This window comes from Cydia pomonella, chromosome 12 (assembly GCF_033807575.1).
Source record: "Cydia pomonella isolate Wapato2018A chromosome 12, ilCydPomo1, whole genome shotgun sequence".
NCBI lineage: Eukaryota > Metazoa > Arthropoda > Insecta > Lepidoptera > Tortricidae > Cydia > Cydia pomonella.
Genome location: NC_084714.1, coordinates 4,563,113 through 4,571,814, shown reverse-complemented (window position 1 = coordinate 4,571,814; position 8,702 = coordinate 4,563,113).

The window sequence follows — 8,702 nt, the reverse complement described above, 5'->3', positions numbered from 1 at the left end:
GACTCGGGGTTGCCAGGACCAAATTCCAAATTACCCTATTACAGGACGGCATTAATTTGCATAGATTTAGGTAATCTGAGCCGTTATCTAATGAGCCTCTTAATTGTTATAGTCGCAGCTGCCATGCCGTTGCCATTTTTAATTGCTTATTTAATTTCACTGTACTTGAGACTTCAGGGGTGAAATTATGCGAGATTGTTTTGTTTCTGTTAGGGGAATATAATTAGTTTTATGAATGAGATGAACTTTGTAAAGTAGCTGAATTTCTTGTGCCTAATGAGGTTTCCTAATGGTTTACTGAATATATACGAGTATACATCCTGGTAAGTATATTTGTGACGTCCCACGGGTAAACGTACCTTATGGCGGTTGGCGTTTACGCCATTATTAACGCCACTTCAATCTTATTGCGGTGCTATGCGACGTAAGCGCCAAACGACAATATATTTTTAACAACTTTAAAGCGTCCGGTAAAAGTCACCGCCGGCGGAAATGGTCTGACAATGTTGATTATCAATTTTACAAATTTTTATTTAGTTTCACCTGTCCCGTTGTCTGTCGGTCTGTAATCAGATCTTGCAAGTTAAATTTGACCCACTTCCCGTTTTCCAATGAAGCTAAAAATTTGCATACATATGTAAGTAAGTAAGTAAGTAAGTAAATATTCTTTATTGCACCACAAAGAAGACAAATTTAAAAAATAGATTTACAATGTAAAGAAAGGTAGCAACAGGCGGTCTTATCGCTGTAAGCGATCTCTTCCAGACAACCTTAGGGTAGCAGGATAACCTTAGGGTAGTATGTAAGTCGGTTGACATTGACAGTAGGTAAAATTTCATTTTTGGTACAAGCTTTTATCGCTGACTGTACCTTTCTTTTCACAGGCAACTAATACTCATCGAGACAATTCTAAAAACCCCAAACACTATTAGGTTGCGTAATTTTATCACAAAGTTCCTGTGGCTACATAGAAATCAGCCATGAGAATATTAAGAATAGTATTATTTTTACCAACCATTAGCACCTTGTACCGGACAAATGGCCGTCGGGCCAATATAGCAAGTATGCAGTCATTAAAAGTACATACTAATACTACAACTATATTATCCCATACATTTTATTCATGAGAAAATAAGTAAGGTCTGGCGGGTCTGGGATCTTGGACCACTAAGTATTTTTGTCTACATCGGCGTCTAGAACGCACTACATCAGCCTTTTGCGCTTACTTTGGAACTAAGTACGCCGGCCAATTTGTGTACGATTGTCCCATACATCTGCGAAGAAATTCAAAGGTGTATGTGAAGTCCCCAATCCGCATTGGGCTAGCGTGGGGATTATAGCCCGAGCCCTGAGAGAGAGTCACATGAGAGGAGGCCTGTGCCCAGCAGTGGGACGTATATAGGCTGATTTTTTTATTATTATTATTTATTTATCTATTTATTCTCAAAATAAACATACGAAAATACTTATTGCGCCATCTACTCCTGCTATCAAACTCTAAGCATGAATTATCTTAAATTTGTTCTATATTTATATGTTTATTCTCTCTGAATCTGACCTGAGAGGTGCCACGGTCCGGGCTGTCAGCACCGCTGCTTTCTGGGCATCCCCTCTGTTTAGGGGAACCTCGACACGAGAGAAGAAGCATCTTAAATTTTTCAGCTCTTCTTCAATCAATAATTCTACTACCTATCCGGCTCCAAGAACTAGAAAAAAGTTAAATGTAGAGTCCCTTTAGGTATATATTTTTTTACACATTTAATAACCATAACATAACAAAAGATGGGCCCAAGGACCCAAGGGCTTGTATATGGCCATATGGCCATTGTCTAGCATTTGTTTTTCTCCAACGGTTATCCGATATCGGACAAAGTGAAAACGCTGTAAGTCAGCAATACACTTGGCTAAGGACTTAATTAATGTGCATGTTATGTGTGTACGGGCACGACGGGATAGGTCAGGAGCCGGCGGTCATTAGGCAGCAATTCGTTTCCGTCCGGATGCAGCCTGGCCCGGCTCCAGTACAATGAGCTGCGAATACTGTAGAACCCGTTTAATATGATCACGTTATCATATTCACTACCAACGACTCGCCAGGCGGGTTCTCTGTTCGTAAGAGCTTTTTTCGCTACAAACGGTTTTTCACGTGGTCTCACTTACCAGCTACGGTCGTAGCGAGCTCGCGCTGGCAGTGAACGTGTATGTGTGAACTATTTCCCGCATAATACACTACACTGGTCCCTGCAACCAGTGTTGCCAGGCGTACGATAATTATCATACATGTATGATAATTTGGACTCCGGTACGATGTACGTTCCAAGGAGAATTATCGTACGCAAAAGTACGATAATTCTCTTTTGAGCCTTTGGACGACGCCGCCCAAAAAGTCTAGTATTTGAAACAAAATGTGACACTTTCCCTCAGATATAGGCTACAATTTGCAACTTTTGGGTGTTCCGCTCCTTGGTTTAAGACAAAAATGACGAAATTTGCTGTAAGCCGTTTAGATCTATAGCAAAAATAGAAAAATATAAAACTGTTTTGTGCAATTTAGATGAAAATTGCGTTTTCTTTGATTATACATTGGACATGTAAGCTTATTTTGCAAGAAATTTTAGGGGTAGTGCCGTTTTGATAGGCGGATATTTTTTCCATCGGTACGATCATTTTGACACTCAAATACGGTAATTCTCTTCCGCTAACCTGACAACACTGCCTGTAACTTTTTTTATAAATGTTTTCCCGGTCAATACCTAGCGTCAATTCCTAAAAATCGATGATCAATGTCAGATCATCGATTTTTAGGAATAGGGAGTAGATTTTTGAAAGCGAGCGTAATAATTTTATAATGTGGTTTATTACCTTAACAGAAATACATGATGAAAGCGTTTAGGAACCAATTCCTTGTTGTTCAAATATCTACGATCAATGATACCCCACGATGAATGTAGCCCCCGTTTACCGATTGGCCCAAATTTTTAAATGAAAATTAGCATACCTATTACATACCTATTACTAAATCTGTGGCTCCTAGATACGAAGTGTAAATCATCCGGTGATAACCACAGGATCCACAGTCATAGGACAACCAAACCGAATAAAATGAAAGCTTTGAGAAAGCCCGCTCCACTAATCCTAGGATTCATAGATAACAGACGCTGGCATTGCCTCAACTAGGCCGCAGGATATCTGTGTAACGGCGCCTTGGCAACTCGACTTCATTGTTGTATTATACATTTGTACCTACAAACGTATAGTAAACACGTATAATGGAACAGGCACCAGTAATGGAATGGTATAGACAAATGTTGTAAAACAAGTATTTACCATCAGTTTTTAATCGCTGGCAACATTTTACCATAAACAAGAGCCAAAGAGCTGCTTAAGTTTAATTTATCATTGATATTTGTTATTTTGAAAATTAATAGCGCCATACATTCCATGACTGGAGCAAAAAAACACAGTTTAAATTATTTACTAAGTGTACAATTATATGTTTAAAGAATAAAATAATTGAAATCGGTAATTCAGTATTTTAATTAATCATTAATTCAGATACTAATCAATCACATTGGCGCTATATTACATTAAAATTAATCTAATAAGGGGTGAGACCAGGCGATAACAAACAGGTCTCAATTATAAAGCTTCCAGTGACGGTCAAGTAATTTAATAGCAGCGTTTTACCTGAAATAAAACGCATATTAAAATACTTACCTCACTGGAAGCTTTCATTTCATTTCTGCCTGGTGAAATTAAGCCAATGACAAAGCGTTCACCGGACATCTTTTATTACGCCAACTTATGCTACCAAAATCGAGAAACTGACAAGTCGAGATAGAAATTTGTGACACGCGACTGTTGTTTCTCGCGGCGCGAGTTATCCCGCGTGTAATCATGTGCTAGCCGTGCTGGTGTAAGAATGCCGCGGTCCGCCAGGTGTCGCCACTGTCGCCAGAAACCGTTATATTGTATGTCTATGCAGAAACCGAAGTCAAATAAAGCACTAGACTGGTGATAATTCGACGGAAACAGATATGCTATCTCAATTATAAAGCTTCCAGTGAGGTATTTTAATATGCGTTTTATTTCAGGTAAAACGCTGCTATTTTGATTTTCAGTGCAGAATCTGTAATTTTTGTTGTTTTCTTTATTAATAAACCACTTTTACCTATATTTCGAGTATTAGTTATTTTATGCACTTTTTAATAAACTCGTACAAAACGAGTTTCTTATATTGGTGTCATACAAATGTAGTATATGATTTTAATCTCCATCTAAAGGACTTTCACATGATAATCGTCTAGGCAGCCTTAGTCGTTCTCATAAAAAAATACTTTAAAAAAACACAAATATCATAGATTATTTTCCGCTACTGTATCACCCATGATCTTCATAATCAGTAAGTAGCCTTACCACGAGTTCGACACTGACATATTCGCTAGCGTAACTTACATTCTATGCATCTCGCTCGTACTGGCATCCTATTAGTGCGAGCGAGATGTATAGATAGTAAGTTACGAACACGTCAGCTAATATGTAGAGTCAAACTTGTGGAAAGGCTACAGTTGCACTACATCAAATTGGTAGTTTTCGATAGAAAATGCTGAAGTTACTTAAGAATATAGTCGAATCACCATATATGGGCCTTTAATAATTGAAGAGTTCCCTCAATTCCTCCTGGATCCCAACAAAAATTCCTTTGAAACAAAAAAAGAATTGCTGAAATCGGACCACGGGTGTCGTCGGAGTAATCGGTGAACATACTACATTTAAAAAATCATCGATATTATCAACAAAAAATCATCATCATCAGATCCACTTCATCAAATTGATGCTTTTTGAGAGAAAATGCTCGATTTGCTAAGAAAATACCCAAATCACCATACATACGTGCCTTTAAAAAATGGGGATTTCCCTCAATTTCTCATGGATCCCATCATCAGATCAGAACCAAATTAAAATGGGACCAACTTGGAAGTAACTCCTTCCAAACAATAAAATAATTACTCGAATCGGACCACGGGTGCGCAAATAGACACAACCGAATACAGAACCTCCTCCTTCTATGAAATTGAAGTCGGTTAATGAAATTGAAATCGGTTAAAATGATTTTGGCGTGTCTTTTTATTGATTAAAAATCATTAAAAAAACGCTTTTTAAAAATTAATGTATATTACTTATGAAAGCAAAAGAATGTAAAATAATCGTATAGGGACCGTGCGCGTTGGAGGGTCTGCCATCTTGTGGCCTGAATCGGAACCATAAACATGCACATGTAGACGTCACGTGTTTTCTTGTGCATAGTAGGTTCTGCCATCTTGTGGGCTACATCGGAACAAAACACATCACATTTACGCCTCGCGCCAAAAATCTGAAGGGTCCTGTGCTGCCTCCTACAGTTCATGCACGCTCCCTATATGATTTATTTATTTTGCATATTTACTGTGACATATTTTTCCAGCGATTTTTAATAAAAAGACACGTCAAGATCGCTTACCTTCTTTCTAACTTTGCTGCTGCTTTGCTGATTCTAGAAATAACGAATTTGGTAACTAGATAAAATCTACGAGCATCAGGTCATTATGGCGCTTGGCACACTATATGCCATTCGCACGTCGCTCCGATGTGCGAGCGGGATGTCGTTATAGTACGAGACGGGGTAAAAATAAACACTTCATAAATCATTCTAACTAACTTTATTTAAATGTAAAAACCTCGTTTACTATGCTCTACTCGCACATACATTGACACACAAACATCAAGTAATATTTTCTGATGGAAAACCACATTTATTCACGTCTATCCTACATTAGGCACGTAAAAAGTACCACAGCATGGCACTAATATCAATTACTTATTTTCTCAACCACCTATCTTATTTATCCAAGTTTGTAAGTAGTTATTTTTATTGTGATTATTTTTTAACTTCGCACAAAACTTTTTCCGAATATTAGATGAAAAGTTTCATTGATGTTTTGCTGTTGGCTGAGAAAGTAAGCGTTTGATACTTAACTTATGAAATAAAATAACTCACTCAAATTAATAGCATACATTCAGACCTGTTCAGACCTGTTGTAAGAAAATGACGTCTCTTGGCTTTAGTTGAGTAGTTTACTTAATCGTATATAATATATTCAAATCAAATATTACTAATAAAAACTAAGTATAAAATAATAAGCTAACCTGTTCAACATGATGGTTGGAATTAAAAAATAGCACTGAAAAATTGAAAACAAAAACTTAAATTAAACAAACGAAATTCATTCAATAAAATCTCACTTACTTCCTTATTTTTTATATTACTGTTTTTTCATTCGTATCATATTTATAAGATATAGATATTAATATTTTCACATGATAATTAAATAATAAGGGTCGTGTCATGTTCACTTATAACGAAATCAGAGTAAAATAACAGCTTCGGGCGTGTATTTTATGTAATTATAGTTTTATCGTATAAATTTTATACTTTTTAAAAAGATTTTTACTTCAATCATATTTTTCCATAAATATACCTAAATCAAACATGTTTATTCAAACTGCTGTCAGATTACTCTTCTCTGAACCTAATAAGATCAATGTAATTATAAAAGATCCATACAGTAATGTTAAGAAATTTAAAATTGTAATAATAACATGATTTAGAAATTCCAAGTCTGTAAACAATTAAATATCATAATTATCATAAAGCTATTACCAAATCGCAAACAGATACTTGTATCAAATTGTAAAGGTTTTAGAATTAAAACCAAAACTAATATAACTAGGGGTAGTTTATATGTCAAATTGGGAACTGTTAATAAAATGGTCCTCGTAACAATGTGACGTGTCTTATGGGCTCTTCAACATAGGTTCGTTTGTGCCACAGTTAGTTAAAAGAATACTAAAACGTATTATTACAATTGCTTTATTAAAGCTTAAAATATGCCAGTTAAGGGGCTACCATGCCAAATTTGCCTTCCGGAACATAATGTTGAATTGTCGAAATGTTGGACTCTCAAAATGTTGAATCTCAAAACGTTGAATTCTCAAAATGTTGAATTCTTAAATTGTTGGATTCTCATAATGTTGAATCTCAAAATGTTGAATTCTCATAATGTTGAATTCTTAAAATGTTGGATTCTCAAAATGTTGAATCTTAAAATGTTGGATTCTTAGAATGTTGGATTCTAAAATGTTGAATGTTAAAATGTTAGATTCTTAGAATGTTGGATTCTAAAATGCTGAATCTCAAAATGTTGAATTCCCAAAATGTTGACGATTCCCAAAATCGTCAGGTGACAAGTCACTAATTACTAAAAAAAATATGAACCAAAAATCAACCATATTCTGTTGATAACACGGTTCACTATGGCTATGAAATTGTGGTGGTACTTAGTGACTTTAGCTTGTCACCTGACGAAATATGAACAAAGTGTGGCCCGCGCAACTTCGTTAACTACTATGTGGCCACAATGGCGATTGGCTGCTAAAGGGTTGCCGACCGCAGCAGTCTAGTTCTATTCTCATATTTATATAATAGATTGAAACATTTTAAACAGTTTTTCCTTATCATACTTGCGTCGCATTTAAGAAACGTGTCAAAATCTTTTTTAGAAATTTGTAAGGCGCCATCTTGCTTCTTCTCTCGTTTTTAATCCCGTTCTGGTTTTTTATTTATTTTATAAATATAGATAAACGCACAGAACTAGAATGTACAAGAACAACTGTCAAGCTTTAAAAGTGCGACCAAAAATGAAATGCAAGTGTGTGCGTAAATTGTCTGAGATCAAAGACAGTGATGTCAAGTTACAATATATTAATAATCTATCGGTGATTGAATGTTTATCGACTGCTTTTAAGATTTTTTATCAATCAATTAATTTTAGAAATATGTACTTAAAGCGTAAACTTATTTCTAAATCTTATTATACCACACAAGACTACATGAATGACAAAACACCGTGGAATTAAGTATGACTGAAAATAATAAAATTAATTATTCCTTATTATGTTAATAATGATAAAATTGACAAATCCGTATTTTTTTACACTTAGATTTTATTCTAAAAAGTTTCTAGACTAGTATTTTTATACAATTTTGGTGGGTGAGGATCCTTTTGTGAAATTCCAATAAAACCGCGTACATCGTGAACGCAACTGTCACTGTCGCACTAATATGGGAGAGTGATAGAGAGACACAAAGCGTTTCGTTGTCGTAGCGATAGCGATTGTCGTCTTGGCTAGGCCGTCTGATATTTAGATTAAGGTAACATTTTGTAAAACCTGACTATTTAAAAGTACTTGTCGCGAGGCCTATTTGAATTATTTTGAATAAAGAATATTTTGAGTTTGAATGTGTTGTTCCTTTTGTTTTTCTCTCAAATATGTTTATTTTTATCTGACCATTTTTAATTTTGACAACGGCCGCGGATGGCCAAGAGAGTATTACGGCAATTTTAAAATTGAAAATATGAACTAATCAGGAAGAAAACTATTAAGTTGGGATCGAGCCGATCTTGAGGTTTTTTTACTATTCCTCCTATTTTGGATCAAAATGTTTGCCAGAAACAACAGAATATTTATGTGGAATCCAAGTTTCCCTGTTCATCGTGCGGTCGAGGCAAGAAAGTCGCACCATGTAAATTTAACCTTTTGACCGCCGTACGTCAAAAACGTAACTTTCAAGTTTGAACTTAAGGTGGCATTTACGTTGTCAC